This window comes from Bombus impatiens, unplaced genomic scaffold (assembly GCF_000188095.3).
Source record: "Bombus impatiens unplaced genomic scaffold, BIMP_2.2 scf_0099, whole genome shotgun sequence".
Classification (NCBI taxonomy): domain Eukaryota; kingdom Metazoa; phylum Arthropoda; class Insecta; order Hymenoptera; family Apidae; genus Bombus; species Bombus impatiens.
In genome coordinates, this window is record NT_176518.1 from 1,200,246 (window position 1) to 1,220,963 (window position 20,718).

General features: G+C 36.9%; 1 protein-coding gene across 4 annotated transcripts in view; it reads right to left on the minus strand.

Moving 5' to 3' along the window:
* The window catches only part of LOC100749748 (cysteine-rich secretory protein 2-like), a 94,797-nt gene that overhangs the window by 37,778 nt on the left and 36,301 nt on the right, over positions 1 to 20,718 (minus strand). For 3 of the 4 annotated variants that reach the window (XM_012394825.3, XM_024364528.2, XM_012394826.3), the window contains one exon: positions 16,722 to 16,775. The exons of the other annotated variant lie outside the window; for it this stretch is intronic. The gene's annotated coding sequence lies outside the window, so the exon portion shown is untranslated. The remainder of the gene's footprint in view (positions 1 to 16,721; positions 16,776 to 20,718) is intronic. 4 annotated transcript variants of the gene reach the window in all.

The window sequence follows — 20,718 nt, forward strand, 5'->3', positions numbered from 1 at the left end:
TCGCGGGGAGAGGCTGCTTCCAACTCGTTCGAGGAGAGAACCTCCTATTTCCCGATACTGACCCTTCTCTCCACCCCCTCGTTTAAAAACCCTCTTCTCGCTTCCGCAACTTCAAAATCCGCCTGATCCAACTGTCTGTTTCCTCTCTCTCTCTCTCTCTTTCTCTCTCTGTTTCCGTCCAAGCGGCGAATTCATGTCGTTGCAGACGATCGAACGAATACCATGCGACCGCTATGAATTCGTAGAGGGGCGAAGGCGAAGGGATGATAGCGAGACCGGGGGTTGAACTCAACGACCGCTTTACATCATCCGGAATACTGCTTCAGGCCAGTCCGAATGGATATAGAAGCCCAGCTGTTTGATTTCTTTTGATTTACTCCGAAACTAGAAGGTAGAGTAATCTTTCGTGTTTTCGTGGGTTCGGTACGAAGGCGATGAGCGTTGTATATTGGTATATAGATGACTTTTTTGGAACCTTCCCTCGGATGTGTTTTCCCAAATAAACCTGTTTTCTAGAGAGCTTGTTTTTTTATTGGTATAGTAGTTTTGTGGGGTAAAATGTTGTAGAATATGGCTAAGTCGTGAAATCGGTAGATTGTTGCCCGTTGGAAATTATATATTATTGCCTGTTAAAAGTACCGATATACTATTTGGATTAACATTTCGAAACTCACATGCCGTTACAGTACAAGTCCATAGACTAGCCAGTTATAGAACTAAAATATAAGAAGTATTGTACAGCCGCCTTGAAAAAGTGTTTGACAAAATCTGCCATTATGGATTAGTACTAACACGTAAAATTCACTTTCTACCATTATATTATAATCTTCTAAAATCTTACTAAATCTTCTAAGAACTTATTGATCGAACCTTCTATGTAAAAATCAACGATATTCTCAGGCATTAAGCTGATCAGAGGTGTACTCGGACTAATTTTATACATCCTCTTTACGGTTGATATTACGAGCAGTTAATAGATTCTTGAAGATTGATTGTATAAAAGAAAGTTTAAAGTAAACGCCAATAAATATAAACACATAACGTTCACCTTAACGTAAAGTGAAACGTCAAAAGACTAATCAAAAGACAAATAATACCAAGGTTTTCCGAACGAAGACAGTGAAATATTTGGGACTACATTTAGGCTCTAAATCGACGTGAAAGGAGCACATTATCGCAATAGTTTGGCGATATATAAAATACCGATTACAAAGGAGAGAAATGGCATGGATGATTGGCAAAAGATCGAAACTTAGTACGGAAAATAAATTACAGCTCTATAAAAGTATAATAAAGCCAATCTGGGCGTACTATATACTACTATGAGGGATGATGGCGAAGAGCCATATGACCAAACTTGCAGTTCAACTCAATTATGTCACGTTCAATCGTTAGTGCTCCATGGTTTGTTAGGAACGAAGAAATAAGAAATAAGGATAATGTCGTCACGGTAAAGGAGAAAATAATCAAGGCACTCGGCAATATTATATAATTAAAAATGCATAAGAACGCACGTTAATCCATTAGCCAATAATACATCCGATCGATATATCCCACGTAGGCTTAAAAGAATACACCTTACAGCCCTAATAAACAAGTAAACATCTGCAAATAACCCACATAAATTGATCTTAATGAGAATGACGTTATCTCAATGGAGACATCGTCGTTGTGGTATTTTGCCACATTTAGAACAATTTGGCTAATGTCTACTGACAAATTGCAAGGTATACAAGAGATACATAAAAGAGGACAAAAATTTAAATTAACTGGCGGCACTTAAGGTGAATTAGAAATTTCTCTGTTTCATTTTATACAGTACAGGCGCACACAGCTGGCTGTTTCTATTTTTAATCCTTACATTATATTTCTTTTTCCTTTCTTTTTACTGCTATAAATCCTTTTTTTACGTCGTTGCATTCTTCTTCTTATTTCTGGAACTTTTTCTCCGCGTCTCCTTACACCTTTTTATTGTTGAAATTCTCTTGTCGGTGATCTTGCGTAGCTTTTCATTGGCGAAATCCCTTTTCCGTGCCCAGCATTATTTTTTATTGCCCGTCTCCCCTTCTCGCTGGGATCCCCTGTCGCTAGAATCTCTGTCTGGTATCCTGCGGCGGAATTGCTTGACCAAATGTGAAAACTTTTTGAGTTAGGACCTGGCCATATCGCAGATGTTTGTATTAGCTCTCATAAATTCTGTATAAATATCTTAACTCCCAGAACAATATCCTTTACAAAATGAAACTTCCAACTTGCCTTCCATTCCAGTATTCCATTAAAGTTTGAACACAATTATTTAAATTACGGACAGGTTCGTACTATTAATAATCGTGCAAACTTAAATTTCAAGATCACTATTGCTTATAATGAATGAAAATGTAACTCAAAGCAAATTTCATTAGCACTACCGCAACTTTCTTCTCTGTAATTTCAAACTTTTCAAACGAAGAAATTATCAATTCGATATAAAAGATCAGACATTATTTAAAATTATGAAACTCTTTTCATGAAACAGAAGCGTGACTGGACCAAGAACATATTGGAAAACATAGCAAATAAAATTACAAATAATTTTAAATTTCAGTAGTAACTGAAATTTTAAACATTGTATTTTACATAAACATATGGCCATTACCGACGAATTTTCATAAATGTTAGGCGAAATAGAAATTTCCCACAAACCAGCAGTGAAATATAACTTCATTTTATTCGCGTGGTATGAAAGATTAAGTATAATTACTATGAAAGATGTATCATTCCACGATCATTTCGCCTCGTCAACTTCTTCTTCAGCAAGACATTTCATGGAATTATTGTACAGAAGAAACACGAACGTACCGCGACTTTTGCTCACAGTTCCTCGACTTTCTGGGATAGACGAAAACGCAGTCAAGTTTCTTCTTCAGAGATTTATGTGTTGTCCCGAACTACGATACGAGCGTGCTCATTCTCGTCCGGTCTTTCAACTACTGTTACGTGGAATGAATTATGACACGATGCTTCAGACACAAGCGTGATCGTTCGATATCGTTTGAATTCAATTTTATGCCTCGATGTAACTTTAGTACTAATAGAAATGTATACGTGCAAAGGAGAATGAGCGATAAAGGAAGCTTAATATAACGAAAAAGCAAAAGAGATTTCGATATATACATATATTTATAAAGCTTCTCACGATTAAAATAGAAAAACAGTATTGGAGAAATTCAAAGGACAAATGGCTCGTAAACTGCAACCCTTTCCTTCTTTAATCCACAGAAACCGCGTCATAAATTCGACTTTACTTTACTGGTCGTAGCACTTCGAATCACGCCATAAATGTTTATAAGAGAGCTTAAATTTTCCAACGAGCACACTTTATGTAATTCTTACGTAAAATTAGCGTAAGTTCGAAACTAAAGCGATGTTTTACGATCAGTGTAGTTTTATAGCAATTCGCTGACGCGAACTGTAATCGACCGGGTGCTTTTTTGTTCGCAAAAATGGCGATCAGTCGTGAACGGTGATATTTTCTGACAGCGAGGTGTGTTCTTTCGAAACAGCAACTGTGTCGAATGATTTATTGCCGGAGTGAAACACGTCAAAGAAAATCCGTGGAGATTTAGTATTTCGATTTAATGTGATCGAATGCTTTTATCAAAGTTGTTTTTGGTGTATCTTTCGAAATGATCGAAGTTTCCCGATGAATATTTCACTTAACAGAGGATTGGATAAGGAATCGATTTTATATAGGTATGGAGAAGATTCCAATGCTGTGAAGAATGAATTACGCAAACGATACAGGGTACTCAGCTTTTCTCTGCAATATGTAGAAATAAAAAAAAATGTCATATAAATATTGACGTATAAATGCTTTTATAGAAAATACAAGAAAATACAAAACGGCAATAAACTGATTTTTTCCTAAATTATGAGAAAAATACGAGATGACTGCGGGCTGCCAGTTTCATTATGCAACGTGAAAACGAGTATCAAGATGACAGATTCGTCTGATGTAATATATTATTATGTAAGTTAATGGTCGGTCTCGATTCACAACATTGTTACAGCGCTCGTAGGATTTTCTGGGCCCTACATTTTTATTCCTGTGAATGTAGAGGAACAGCAAAGGATATCTATCGACGTTCGATGGAATAACCATCCACCGTGGGCACAGTCGAGCAAATATTCCTAGAAATGATCCCTTGTTATGCAAACACGCATGAAGAATAATCCGGTAGAATAAGCCCTGCTGGATTGTTAGACGTGACAATAATGGTGTCTGAATAGTAGAAAAAATAGAGAAGCCGGGAATATGATTCGAAGGGACGTAAAATAATTCGATACATTTGTACGTTCTCGTTCTTGTCCACTTTCGTCACGTTTCAGTCGATAAGCTGTAATTAAAAGTAAAAAGAGCAAAAACCCAATCTGCGCGATAACTAACGTTGCCCGCGAAATTTTGCAATAGAAAGTGAGAAATATATCTCAAATAGATATATCAAACTGCAATAAAATCGCAGTAAATTATCCGAAACAATGCATTCCCGCGTGTTAAAGGCCTTTGATCAGAGTCCAAATAAGCAAAAACAACAGGATATATCGTTATCTATGATATGACCCCCGGAAACAACGTATAACGGATTTATGTGGCCCATACTGCTGGTCGCAATGATAACGCTGTCAAAATTCATCGTTTTCTCGCGACGCGAGATAACGCGTCGTGTCCGGCTTTCAGGAAACCGTGGATGGGATTCGACTGTCACGAAACGCGCAATTACCCAGCTTCTATACAGGGTAAACAGCGTGTAACTTTCAAATAGAACATAGCAGTTAGACCGATGTTATGTTTCTGTGAAAATGTTGCATTCGCTACAGCGATTTCGCGTAGTTGTTTCGCTATTAAAATTAGATCCGAGACCGACGCATATTATTCTTGGCGGAAGAGACATATGTTGTTATTCTGTATGTTTGTTATAATTTTTCAACTCTGTATACCTTGAATTATTTCATTTTTACATTTCTAACGCTATAAAAGGAATTATAGATGCTAGAACGTTCTCCTACTAGAACAAGACATAAACATTAAGTGCAACTAAACATAAACAAGAGTGGTTTTTGTTATGAGTCTTTTAATTGCCAAAGCCCAAGATATAAAAGAGCGTGTTTTGGGCCAGCGAGGAATTCCCAAGAAATTTGTAGATAACTCCGTTGACGATGCGAAAAATTCACCGATGAAACAAGCATCCGAGAGTTCCAGTCAAACGCGTTTCTGTGCAAACGAAGGAGACGAACACATTTATCCCTTAGAGACTCTGGGGATCGTTTCAGATTCGCGGCGTGCGAGCAATTCGTGGCGTCGGCATCGCACACGCGCTCTCGTGTTTCTTCCGTTTCCATGTATGTATGCATGAGCTGGGACGCGGCGAGCGAGGATTTTATAAGGGATTTTATTCATTCCGAGCGAATTCCTCGCGGTAAAGGGTGGCCTGCAAGCCGACACCGAGCTGTTTCATTCACATTTTAACACGAACCGCTAAAAGTATTCCCTTTAGTGAACCTCTCGTTCTCGTTTTCTCTCCTCCTTTGCCTCTGTGAGGAAGACGAGATGGACTAATCGTAACGTGTTAGCCGTTTTCGGAGAGTTTCGTTTTACCCTTCGTGAATTATTGTTATCGGACAAAACGGTTTTTAATATTTTAACAAAACTTCGAGCAGAACGTTGAAATAAGAAATCACGCATATTAATCGTTTCATATCGTCCACAAACTTAAGAAACGTCTTAATGACAGAAAAATAGAATTATGCAAAAGACTCGGAGAAAGAAGCAGAATAAATCGCGCAGTATATAACATGAACCTACTCTGGAAATAACGAAATACCAAAAGAAAAGCAAGTAATTTTGCAAATTTTGCCAATTATACCGTCATTTGTTTCTCCAATTGGCAGTCGTTTCGTTCGTTGCATCGACTGTTGAAACAGTGGAAACGTTCAGGACGCTACAATATACGGAAGAACACTGCAGGCGAATCTTTTTTTCATATTGAAACAGTCACGTTCCTCTGCGAAGGTATTATTACAACCGACATGCCACTGTCTGCAGCACAGCCTCGTCGCTCCTCTCCTGCAATTTGCTATTCAACCTGGAGCCCCCTGTTTGCCGAATAGTTTGTCGAATACGTGTACGTCCGCGCCTGCAGTCTGATTGGCTGTATGCGCAATTGCATCAGAGCCTGGTGCTCTTCGCCGAAGACGCATCGCAAACTAGTTTCCCACACGTAAACCGCCGTTTCGCGATTTCCTTTTGACCGAGATGAGGAGAGGATTACTCCATGAGAGAGGTATTAACGTAGAAGCGAGTGGTATTGCGAGTGGCAATTGTGGCTCATGACGATTTGCATGGCAAGATCGTTAACGCCATTCCTAGTCCAGAGACGTATTAATTTAAGGATTATATAGATATGCTTAATTTAATTGCTTAGGGAAGAATGGCTGTGCCGTCGATTGTAAGAGTGACACGATACTTTGATACTCGATGTATTATTAAGTAATTCGTTGTCGATGTGATATCGAGTACACTACCATATATGGTCGATATACCGATATCGTTATGTTATCTGGCTTTGCTTTACAATATACGAATTTTCCCATTTTTTTGTACGACTAATATAATTTATTGGAATAGATTACTACTGTAAGCTCACGTTAGGAAAGATGTGACTTTTAAAACGTTGCACCTTATGTGATTCAAATACCCCTACTTTATCCCCTTAAATCATCCTTACCCGCGAAACAAATCTGCTTAAGATCGCCATCAAAGACTTCCACGCGTAAACACCAACCCATCACAAAATAAACGAACCTCTGTCTCGGTCCTTGGAGATTTCTACGCCTTGCTTCTCCCTTTAACGGTACTGCACACGACGGAACTACAAAGGCGACAGGCAAAACTCGTTAAGTCAACGCAACGGTTTCAACCATCGGTTTCGCCGTGTAACGACAGTAAACTCGCGACTGTATTAGCCGAAACGACGTCGATAAACATTTGTAGATAGAGTTATATTTCAACGACAACGAGTAAACCAGAAGGGGTAGAACGAGTGGGAAAACGTCTTTACCCAGTTCCTAGGCGGCAGTATCGATTGTGCAACTTGGCTGGGAACTACTTTAAAAGTTTCCACCGCGGTACTCTTTCGTTCCTGGAGACTCTCAACGCTCGACTCTTCGTACCTGTACTCTCGGACTGGTCCCTTTTACGCGATTACACCCCCGTTCGTCGCGATTCTCACCAACTCGAACCACCACCAACACCGAATCAGAGTTGCGGAGATCGCAATTCGCTTTGGATTCTTTTCGATTTCTTAATGGAGACTCGAGTTCATTTCGATATAGAGGAGAGTCGTATAGTAACGACCGCCATAAAGTTTGTTGTTATATCTTTGCTAGAGTGGGTAAAAATAAAAATTTAAAGGATGAGTTTATAATATACTTACGGAATTTTATAGAAGGAAGGAAATTAATTTTGTGCAATTCAATAATAAGAATTAACAATTTCCAACAGTAAAAACGTTGTAATTGGTTAGAAAAGAAAAGGCCAATTACTTAATCAGTAGATTTTTTGGTCTAAATTATTAATAACGTTGAAAAAGGGCATTTAGACGTTAGAGTACACATTTCTATTCAAATTTTATTTTTACATAAATCACACGTAAAATAATTAATATTTTCTTGGTCTATGCATTCGAGATTTGCCCAGTCTTCATATTCGTCGTTCTTGGGATATTAAAAGCCTTGGTCTATCTCTCGGTAATTTTATTCTCAAATAGTAACTTTATAGCTACATTTGTGTTCTTTTTTCTGCATTGGAATTTCTTCCGCGACATTTTTCTGTGGAAAAAGTAGAAGGAAGATTAAATGAATATTCGTTAACTTTAGTTACCAACGGATTGAGCTTACAGATAAAAAAAATTTGGTCTATAATAGTCGACGACTAATTGATTGTTACTGAGCGATAAACGCGTAGAAACGTTTTGGATTACAGTGTATATAATTTACAAAGAAAGTTACAAAACTGGAGCTTGTAATTATACAGCTACTTAATAGATTAAATATGGAAAAATATCATTTACTTACTTGACAAACAAATTATCAGCTCTAGAAAATAACTTTTAACACTTGCAATACCGACATATACGTTTAACGTGTTGGAACAGCGAAAACAATATATCTTCGAAATAGATTACGCGTAAATTGTTATATTTATTTGATTATTTTTATAAAAGTGCCAATATCTGGTGAAAAAGCCGGAACTAATTTTGGTCGGTACTGGACAACTCTCCCTTATGTATAGTATGTATACGTAATTTTTATAGAGATAAATTCAAAATTTAAAAAACTGGAAAGAATAAAAACATTTCTGTACAGCGTATGGTGAATAAATAAAATGTTTAACAAATAAATAAATATTTTTGTGTACATAGTATCGATAAATATCGAACATCAGAAAATGTCAAAAGGTACTACGTTCCCGTTCCCTCCTGCCATTCTTTGTGTCATTTCATCACTAGTTTGTGTCATTTTATACACAAACTAGTTTTAAGATAAATATTTTTATTTGTTTATTTTATTTATTTATTTACTTGCGGGATAAACCGTTTGACATAACAGATTAACGTAGGATACAAAAAAAAAAATAAAGAAAAAAATAGAAAAGAGAAGATGCATATGTACGAAAAAGAAAAAGAATGAGAATAGACATGTAAGAAGTAATGAGACAGAGACACGGTATAAAAATGTAAAAAAAGTTTACGATACAACATTGTCATAGTGTTAAATATACTATAGATTGGCCGAAAATATCTCTGCTCGTGTGATAAGAATTTACGTGATTGACTATGCGATTTATGCAATTATAGTAACCGTACAATGTGCGATGTTGTGTATGAAACAATAAATGACTTTTTAAGCTTCTTAACACTGATACATTGAGGAAGAGTAACAGGATGGTATCCAAACAATCGACAATACCTTTAGCTATTTCACTAATGAAAATTATATCAGACATAATTGTTCTCCTGCTCAGTGTCGGAAGATTTAAGCTATTCAGGACATTGTCATAATTGTGAGAATCAAACGGCATCTGATATTCGCTACTTTTGACGTCCAGCCTTAAGAATTTGTGCTGAACATTCTCCATATTATGACTGTGAGACATACAATTTAAAAAATTTTTTACAATAAATTAACAACATTATTATACCAATATTATTATTAAAACGTTAATTGTCCATAATTATTTGTTTTATGAGGCATATGAGAAGTATTTCTTATACAGTACGTCCAGGATTCTCTCTTATTCAATTCAAGCTAAGAACCTTGAAACTCCTGAAATACGCTGCAAATATCGTCCACAGAATATCAAGAATATAAAGAGCCTCGGCTTACGATGTTTTCCTCCAGCCATACTTTATCAGATATTCAGAAAAGAACTCCAAAGACCAAACAGAACGCAGTTCATTTAAAACACTGTCGGCTTCACGATCCTCTCCGTAACAATAAATTTAAACCTCCTTACCAAGGGAATGTCGCGTAACTTACAGAACAATGCCAGACCTCTTCCACAAATTTCACATACATCCTTCTCCGTAGAAACCACTGAAACTTAAACTGCCCTGCACTTCCAATACTCCATACGTTACTTAACTACGAATATCCGTGCATCTTATTCTCCTTTATTTTCGAGTCACATGTCGCAGCAGTTCTCAGCATTGAATCCCTTATGCATTACTTCATTTGTATTTTACTTCCCTTTTTAGAGATTTTTCTTAGATCGTCTTATCGTATCAACGTATCATCTCATCCATCATATTCTTCTAATTTATCTTCGACAGAATTCTGAGTTCTTCTTAGACATTTAGATCTTTACATTCATATGTAATTAATATTCTTGTGATACACTGGCAAAAATAGTATTTATATTTCCGGACGGGAAAATAACATATGGCACAAATTTGAAAAATTTTATTGAATAGAACACAGAAATACAAAAGCATATTTCATTAACTTAACAATTAGTTTTTAGGATATGGTTCTTAAGTGTTATACAACCCTGAAGTGAAAATAAATACCTTTTCCTGGAAAATTAGAAATATGGAATTCGGAGGAATCAAATGATAGCAGATGCTGCAGAAAAACAAAAAGTTGCTCGCATTTAACGAATATGTTAATGTTTTGTACAGTTCCTACGTTTTTTACAACTACCGTCATTCTTCTTGATAACGACTTAAATAGCTTTTAGATTCTTTTTTGTGTTATTTTTTCACACTCTCCGACGATACAGTTTCTCGAGTTATTTACATTCTGAAATCCGTCTGTTTACATAATCTGCTCTCGCGAGCTCACCCTAACAATTTTCTATTATTCGGCTGACCTTTCTGGCTATAAAACTTCTATCTTTCCCTCGAGAAATATTTCTGCACCGACCTGTACAATGTAACCACAACATTATCCTATTGGAGTACGAAGTTTTCATCAGATCAATTGATCAAGTCAATCTACCTTATACTATTCTTTTTTTTCAATTAACAAATGCCCATAAGAAGCAGGGACTGAACTTTGCGGGAAAGCAGTTAAAATGATTTAAAGGATGGAGGAGTGTTATTTTCAACGATGGAAAAATGGTTAATTTAGATGGCCCAGATAGGTAGAAGTATTATTATCGTGATTTACAGACAAAAAAGAAATCCGCGATGAATTGGTGGAAGTGGGACGAGAAACGAAAATCGTATTTATTAACGGAAAATGGATAGTATGAAATAGATTGACTTTATCAACTGACAGATACAAGCACACACAGTGCACAGGTCGGTGAAGAAGTACTTTTTTGAGAAAATGATGGAAGTTTTATAATGGGCAGAAAATTCACCCGACCTAAATATAATAGAAAATTGTTGGGATGAGCTCGCAAGAGCAGTTTGTGAAAATAGACGGCAATTACACGATGTAAATGACTCGTGAAACTGCATTGTCGGAGAATGATAAAAAGCAAAACAAAAAGAATGGAGAAGCTATTTAAATTATAACGAAACAGAATGGAAGCAATTGTAAGAAATAAAGGAAACTACACGAAATATTAACATAACAATATCTTTGGCAAATGTGGGTAAATTTTCATTTTCCTGCCGCATGCATTGCCATTTCGTCGCACTGGATTCATATTAATTTTCACTTCAGAACTATACGCACAGTGGTACATTAAAAACTAGTTATTGAATTAATGAAAAATATTTTTTTATGTTTATTTGCTATTTGATGAAATTTTCCGAATTTATACCGTGTTATCTTTCCATACGGAAGTGTATACTTCAATTACTTCAAAGAAAGATGCTCAGAAAGCTTTCAGGATGACCTAATACATTTTTATCTACTTATTATCAAATATCTACCAATGGCAATGTAGCTAATCTGTCCATAATCTGTTTGAAGAATCTTTTCATAAATATACAAATCCTAATCTTCTTATAAGCACAAATAAATTCAATTCGTAAAAATGTATAAACTCGTTAGTCGTTACTGCAATTCTCGCAAACCACAGCACTCGCGGATGTATTACATTTCCACCGCGAGTCAGGATTAATTTCTGCAACACCCCCGCGCAGCGTCGATTCTCGCGACGTAATTCAGCAAGTTACACGTTCAGTTGTCCCCGCGCGAACTTAATATTTTCTGCATTGTCGAGTGTAATTCCTAAGACGATACCACGCGCATTTCACCATTTTCGTATCTCTGTTGCGCTATAATTCTCTGCTCGTCGCGCTTTCAGCGCCAGCCAAGCGTAATACGTCACCCCCATTTACAACGGTGTGGCGAACATCTTCAGGATTCGAGACTTGTATATGCAACTTATGTGCAACAGTGGTTTCGCATGCGTGCACCTTGGGAACATCATTTAAGCGGAAGCATCCCCGTCGACAGAACTTCTCGCGCGCCTTAAAGTTTTACCGTGGACGAAGCGCGATCTAATAAGTTGAGCGAGACCCAGATTGCTTACTCTCTTTCCCTGTTGCGCCTAACTTTATGCCAACGTTAGACTTCCATAATTTCTAGATCTCCAGTTACAGTTTGAATTTTGCATTTCGTTTATTTGCAAGAGTTGCTGAAAAGCTCCAATCGAGTGGTACAAGTGACGAAGCGTTCAATTAGAGAAAATTGTAGGCGGTGAAATGATCCGAGAAAGTGAGTTTCAATTTTGGATTTCGTTCACTCGTAAGATTTTTTCTAGTTTTTTAATTATAGAATATACAGATGCAAATATCTCTTAAACTACACGTTATTCGAAGACGTATTTCAGACAAAACTTGTTCTGTTTGAAGAGGCACATCTTACGATGCCCAGCAGATTTGTTTAGGTGGAGGCGTTTCCGAAATCTCAAGGTGATTTTGTTTTCCTAAATGCTATATATCTTTTTATACACTGTCCAACATAGTTTTTAATTCTCTACAAAAAGATATTATATTAAGGTACCTGTATCTGGAAATGCTTAGTCTAAAATATATTTCAAGATTAATTAAGGGCGAGGAAAACAAACAAAAACATCGCGTTATCTTTTCTTGCCCTACGTACGATAAATTTTACTAGATTAAAGTTGAAATATCTTTTAAACTAATCATTTCTTGTCGCAAGCACCTTGGTAGTTTCTTATAGAGAGTTAAAAAATTCATCGAATGATATATATAGTTTATGAAATATATAGTTTAGCAGATATTCGTGTAGATCGATTAAAATGGAACATCCTGTATGTGATAAAATCTTCAACTTGGAAAAACTGTAAGCGTGAAATTATAAAATATCGAGAAAATAAGATTGAATTTCGTTTATTCGTAATAGATCTAATTGGAGAGTAGAAACAATAAAGTTTTTAATTTGAGAAATCTCTGATGCATTCTGATTCGATTTACAAATTCTCGCACAGTTTCGCACCATTTCACAGAATTGGTGATGCGTTTGAACGATACGATTCCGTCGAAGATGTTTAGTATTTTATCACGCTACTCTTTCCCTTTTTCTCCCTCCCTTTTTCTGTTTCTACGAGAAACCTTTGCCTGTCACAGTATTTAATTTGCCCTTCCTTTTGTAAAGTTCGTCGCCCTGTTCGCGGAATTTGCATATAACTTGCCGTGTCGCAACGTCGGTGTCGTTCGCGAGGAAAATTCAGGAGTCAAAATTCGCCTCACGTATCAGTGGCGCAAGTAAAAGTTGCATTTTTTAATCTTCAGTCGCGCTAACGTGACCGTGCTTCATCCTCGAGATATCGCCGTCTTCTCTTCACCGACCAATTCTAAACTTTCCACCGCGCAATTTTATAAATAAACGAGCTGTGAGTTACTTACGCTATTTTTCGTTTAAATTGCTCTCGGGATATCTGGCTTGGCCAAAGTCGGACAGTAAACAAAAGACATTAGAAAGTAACAGCAGTCAGAAAAAAAGAGATCATTTTAGATTAAAATACTCTAGTATGCACTATTTCATTCGTGTTTTATTTCTCTCTGCGTTCACCTATGTTTTATCTTTTAAATAAAGATGTATCACGTAAGCTGTTGCGAAATAATCCAACCGAACGAAGAAAAACAAAAATAACGATAGAGCTTTAGCTTTCTGCAGTTTCAAAGTCATGAACAGAACGCGCTTTTTTCAACGCGCTAAATTTGCATTCAAATCAGAACAGATAAAGAACTACAAGACGATGCTAACAATATTTATCGTTAAAAGGAAAATCCATCTCGAAAGCCGGTCGCTAATCCGGTCATCAAAACTGAGAATTTTCAATTTCAGTCGCATCGTCTCGCCGAAACCTTTCCTCAATCAATATCGATATTCCCATATTTTCCACCCTTTTTTATTTTCCTCCGTAAAAGTTTTCAACGCAGGAATCCTATGAAACCATACGAAGCGCGTTTCAAACAGAATTCAGCCATATATCTGCGCATGCGAAACTAGATACGAGCGCAAAGGTGATCCTAATGAAATGGCCAGCGGAACAATATTAAAAGGCAAGAAAAGGGGAAGAAGATATATTTTAGCAGAATATTTTCATTTAACCGTCGGTAAACGTTGAACGTTCGGGTGCAGCTTTGAATGCCATTTCACCGGTGATATTTAACACGATCCCTCTTTGTGAAGCTCATCGCTCGCGCAATTTCCATATAAACGCAGTTCACAGCGAGATAGTTTAAACACGAATGCAAATGCATTTTCATTGCCTTCTCACAATGATCGGCGTTTTTTTTTTTTCGTCTTTACGCACTCGTGATCACAGCGAACTGATACCCCATAAAAAAACATCTTGCTATGCCCAAATGAAGAGAAATATGAAGCTAGGTATTATAGATGGGAAATATCTACGGCCAGTTAAACAATGGACATACTTGGTCACTGAATCAGGATCGTGCGCATTTCGATCCTTTTAATTTTCTTAACAAGTTGACGCCGGCGCCGATATTCATAGTTTTCTTTGTGAGACGGTGCCCGAATACACGGTCTGCTTCGTGGGGCGGCGCAGCGTCAGATTAGACTGTTCGACACGACCACAATTTTTCGACTTTCACCTCAATTTATAGCAAAATTACAAAAGCTATACGATTCCTGTTGGGTTCAATGAATTCCGTGGACTTCAACTAATACATTGATATACAATAGTTTGGCAATATCAATTTACATGTATCTATAAATGTTAAATAAAGGTGACGGGACCAGCTGCGACCCTAATTTTGTACTTTTTTCGATTTTTCTCAAAAAGTAGGGGTCTGACGCGAATTCTGACCATCACACGCAATTCTGTGAACATTTTTCTATAAAAGACGTTCATAGCGCGAATCAAGAAATTTTTCAATTCCGTAGAGGAAAAAAAAAATAGTCATGCGTATTTGTCGGAGAACGACGGCGCGCGTAAGCAACATGCACGACGAAAATAATGTTAGGTTACGTTAAATTTTTAAAATGGACTTACAAAAGGCCAGTATGTATGTTAGCTATTTCCAAAAATCACAGCTGTGTTGTAATGTCGAAATAAAATAATATAAACATATTTTGTACTACCTATTTTGTGAAATACATGTGTGACCCATCGCGTTGCACGCCGTCTCACGGAACAAACTCGAGTGACCCATCGGTAGTGCACGCCACTTTACGGGACAGACACGTGTGAACCGCCGATGGTGCACGCCGGCGTTAACGTGTTAATTATAACACGAATAGCGTATTGTTCTTAATTGATCAAATTATTACTGCATAGGCCGATCTACATTTCTAAGAAATTGAAGTTTTCAACTTAAAATGTACTTTTCCATCGCAATACTCCATCTATCCACGATTATCGTACTCAACAAGGGACAAACGATGTTGCTCTGCAAAGTCATGAATATCATTCAGAATCGATTTACGAGGAGCATCGATCATTCGGTTGTGAACGCGATTTTCCCCGCGCGTTGACAGCGAAACTTTATTACGCGGCATATTTCGTCTCCATAAACTATTGAATATAAGCGTGTGCACCGTACGAACGGTAATATTTCCTTCCTTACCGTTCACGTGCTTGCAGCCTGTCAAGGATTTGTGCAAAATACGGATATTTGCAGAATAAGATAAATTTCAAAAAGAGTTTTGAGTTTTTAAAGAATATCTTGGAAGTTATATTTGTAGTGTGTTATATTATATGTATTCTATTTTATTATATCGTATATTAATTTTATACAGAGAAACGAGAAAGATAGCAAAATATTTTACCGACAAATTGAAATTGTTTAAAAGAATCGTTGTTCGCAAGAGTTCTGCAATAAAAATGTATTGGATATTTTAAACGGAACTTTCGATTGCGAGAAATATCGAATTGGTATTTGCACATAGAAGAAAAATTATGAATGAGGAATAATTTTATTCTATTCTATTAATAATCAAGACTGAATTTAAATAAATTTCTTATACATGTTTCTAATTTTACTTTCTTCCTTTTTTTTTATTATCATCGGTATTGTTTGTGCATTTTCTTTTAAATTATCTTTCGAAGTACCGTCTCTTATTTTTACAAGCAATTTTATAACCTACTGAACCTCAAAGAACTTCAACTTTGGTAATTCATTGACATTTACGACGAAATGCGTGTTATGTAAATTATACGTGTAAAAAATAGAATCGTGTAACACAAGAAGTTAAATATTTTAATTTTATTTTACTTGACATTCAGTGTTTGAATTGATGATTTCTTTATAGTGTCTTACGCACACAAGCTTAAACACATATTATTCGCATAAAGGTTCAAACTGCAAAAATTTTCAAATCGACCTAATATTTTTTACCATTTTATCTACCAAACAAGTAAAAAATCCATCCATTATATTCAATTTATCTTCCGCAGGAAAATCACTCTTCTTTGCCTATCGCTATCTAATATCGTTCCACGCAAGAAGCAAATGGTAGACGACGGAAGAAAAACAGGCCAACGATTCCGAGTCGTGCAACGCATCTAAAACGCTTTCAGGGGCAATCTATCGCGACGTGGGTGGAACGCGCTTTAATCTCCTGCACTGTACGCCGTAGAATGAACGGTTCCCGGTTATTGACGAGTAAACAGTGAAATAAACGAATCCCATAGTAGCGTAAAATATTCTCGATTAACGAGAGGGACTGACACAACTCCAATTTCGCGACGTTCGTTGTCGAAAATTACTAGCGTAAAAAACGCAACTTACCAGGAATCAGTGGCGCAATTCGTTTCCTTTTGCTCTTCCAAACACGGGAAAAAACTGAAACAGAGAAAAGGAGAAGCGAGTGAATTATATGCGATCGATTCTGCAACATGCTTCGTTGATGATATCACTTTCTGTGCGTTTAAATCAAATATTAATAACGATATTAATATAAAAATATTAATAACGTAAATTCGTCAACATTTTTTCAGAGAGCTATATTGAACGTTATTACTTTTATGAGGAGTGTCTTAAGCGCTACTGCTCTAAAGACACGTGTTGTTTAACTCTTTCGTGTCGATATTTCTTTTAATTGGCTTAAATTTGAAAAAAATATAGACGATTCATAATTAAACTCCAATGGGTCTCGATGATGTCAGAAAAATTGTAATAGTTCAGCAATTTTTCTAAATGTTCCCCTGGATAATATCTGTCCTCGGATCATATTGTCAATACTCTTAAAAGGATTGAGTCCCGTATTTTTTATATTTATCAGGCGTTAAAAAAACAACAGGTGTGCTGCCTTTTTAAAGACTCTTATATTTATAATATCTAGAGTAGAATAGTTTCTTACCATGTAAAAGTTGTAAAATAGAAGCGGTACAAAAATTGTATCACCGTATTTAAAAGAATTTAAAAAATAGGTAACCTAAAAATTGATAATAAACGGCTTTAGAAAATGTCGAGTTCATGCGATGCAACGAAATCAAACGCAGAAAATTATTAATTACACATACGGAATTCCAAAAGATTGATGGTAATGAATGGCATTAATCGCTTTGTGTTACTCACCGATCCATTCGCGAGCGAATACGCAAACACAGGTATTATCTATTGATGTTCGGATGCGTTCGTATGCGACTCGGCAGACGGAAGTTCTGTACGGGCTACGAAGTTGATGTAATTAATTAGCGGAGCAATTACGAGGCGTAATGAAGCCGCGCGAACAAATCGGAAGCACGCGAGGCGCCATCGAACAATTGCTATATTCCGGTGTTAACGAAGATCACGTATTTTTTTCAACAGAGAATAGTACTATTCTTCGGTTACGAATTTGTCGTTCGTCGCAAAATTGTAATTTGTAGTTGGAGTTAAAGATCATCATTTTAAATATAATTAGTTTCGCTATGTCTAATTATGTTTAGATAACGTTCACTACTCACATATCCGTATGTGACCCTTTAAGATTACTTTAAATTTAACTTCAAACTCTGAAACGAATACTAAAGTACGAAACGAACGCTTCAATCATTTATCGTTTAGTATACTGCTCCATGAAAGAGCACTTTACCCAAATCCATTCCAGCGTTTGCGAACCGTTATTTGTGCCAGTTTATCAACGCCGCAAGAACTAAGAAGCGCGTGAAGTATGAACGAACCTATCTACGGCTTAATTAGGAGCATTAATATGGATAAACTGGGAACCTCGACGCAGAGGATTTGCATGTTGGCCGCCTGCCGACGAAGACACCTTCGAGTTTCCAGCTATTTTCCCTTCCTTTTCGACAATGTCCGGATTTGTTGGTTCGTAGTTCAGGAATCTAGGATTTCTGGGAATGCGTATCGTCTGACGAATATCGCGGAAAGCGAAGACGTTGTTACGAGAATACTCGCCGAGGTCTTAGGTGAGTGGAACACTCAAGTGGCAATTGTCGATAACAGCGTAAGAATGTTGTAATGCAGATAGATTACAAGTCGAAAGATAGGACAAAGGATTAACATCATTGAAATGCAAAAGATATTTCATAAATCTTCCACCTCTAGAAATTATCCAGCTACGATACTTTTATTGCTATATTTCTATACTTTCACCGCTATAAGGTGTACGAAAGGCGAAATATATATTTTGTGCAGTCACGAAGACACCCAGATAAAATGTGATAAGTGTAATTTAATGATAAGAGAAATTTTAGAGATTTTTCTATCTTATAAATTACCTAGTAGCAATAAATACCTCTATCTCTAATTTGCTGTGCATCTACGGTTAGAATACAAGATCTACAAATAGATTCTGTCCAGTGGAAAGGTATAAGGAATTGCAACATCTAAGTATAAAAGAAACCTCGTAAATCTCTTGTCATTAGAAATGAGGTAGCAACGAAACTTCTATTGCTAAACTTCTATACATCTTCTGTTAGAATTCGAGGCCTACCAAAGTTCAAGAATAGGTTTCGTGCAACCACTATGGCATGACAAATTACATCGTCTGGGACTGTCGGTGATCCATTGTTCGAACAAAATCGATCGTTCTCTATCTCTTGGCCGATCGATCGGTAGTGGAAGCCTCTGTGCGGTTTCAGTCACATCCAAGCGGCGTCTAATTGCTCCTAAGGGAATCGGGTCATCGCCACAAACGCATCTAGGCCGCGATCTACGTAGCCAATTAACTAAGTCGCTGAATTGCACCGTAAATACGTATAAGTGGCCCGTCGCGATTCGACGTCAAACCAACGATGAATGTACCCTCGTCTGTATTTATCTGTTTCCACGCGAGACAGCTGCGAATGAGATCGATTCTAATAACTGCTAGTGATTTCAAAGACTTTGACGCTATCATGCGCTCTAATGGAGGATTTCGATCATTTAAAACAGATATGCTGTTTATGTTTGTATTTACCTGTGTTTTAGTTATTCGTGTTTTCTCTAGAAAATTATGTAAGCAATTTTCTTTCTTATTTCATTCTCCCTTATTGTTTCTGGCAACCGGAAGTTTTATGAATTGTTCGTCTCTACTTCGTTCTTGCAACTTTTGGCCAAATCATATTTTTTAGGGCATATAACATCAAATATCTTTTCCTTGCTTTTGCTTTAACCAATTTCAGCGATCTACTATACATATATTGTATATGTACATATATTAGAAACCTATTCTGCTAAGGAATAATAGTAATCTATCGAACTCTCGAGATTATTATTCCCGATCGTAACATTGTCCCGGACAATCCTAGCGTTTAAACTGAATGGTAACTAACGCGAAAGCCGCGATAACGGCGCGAGAATCACGAAAGGTTAAGACGATCAGAGTTCGTGAAATCACGATTGGTTCCGACAGGGATCGATATGACATCCGTTTCAGATTTATCGGGAACACGCCGTCTGTTGAAGCGAATCAAGCGATAACGATGAATCGCGACTAACAGTCTGCAGATAACAATACCGCTTGACAGAACTTTCACACAATCGCCTAATGATTCGCTGTACTTACCCAACCTGGTCTCCCTTTCGCGAATCGAAAGCAACGAGTGCATCTTATTCCCTCCTGGCTCGAGGAACAAAGAAGAAATCTAGACTACCAGTCGGAGATCGCAGCAATCGATCAAATTACCTCACTTCTGCCACTTTGCTCGATCGCCAGACGTCTGATCTTTCATCTAGCACGTTTGTTCTTCTCGAGCAAGATGTTCGTGCCGAGGTGGAATTTTTTGGAAAGCAAATTTTTAGTCTCAGCAAATGGAATGGACGATGGCGCACTATCAGCAATTTGAATGGGGAGAGAAGGTTCATTAAAGTAGTTAAGGATCTTAATGCAGTGGTTTTTGAATCTAAGACTTTTATTTTAACGCTAGAACTGCTGACGATAGGTTTCAATTCCCCCTTTCTTCTCTTTTCTCCAATTATTAGAAAGGAACTATTATCGTTAAATAATGTAACAAGCAATACTCTAAGCTTTTCTCCAGATTAAAATTGATTATCTACTTGAAACAATTGTTCACTCGTAAACTTTCTATACAAATATAACCCTCGCTTCTTCTACCCGAAAGATCGCTGGTATCTCGAGCCCACTTCAATCTTTTAGCCGCTCCAATTTGCAATCCGCTTTATATCCTTATCAGTAAGGACACTTCGAACATGCTCAAATAGCATAAAGATCGCTATTCTTGAATCTGATGAAACGATATAAATTCATGATCTGGACTAAGCTTTTAACCTTCATGATTTGAGTGCGCCATTATTTTCTGTCGATATTTCGTCCCGATATTTTCCCCTAATCTACTTCGGT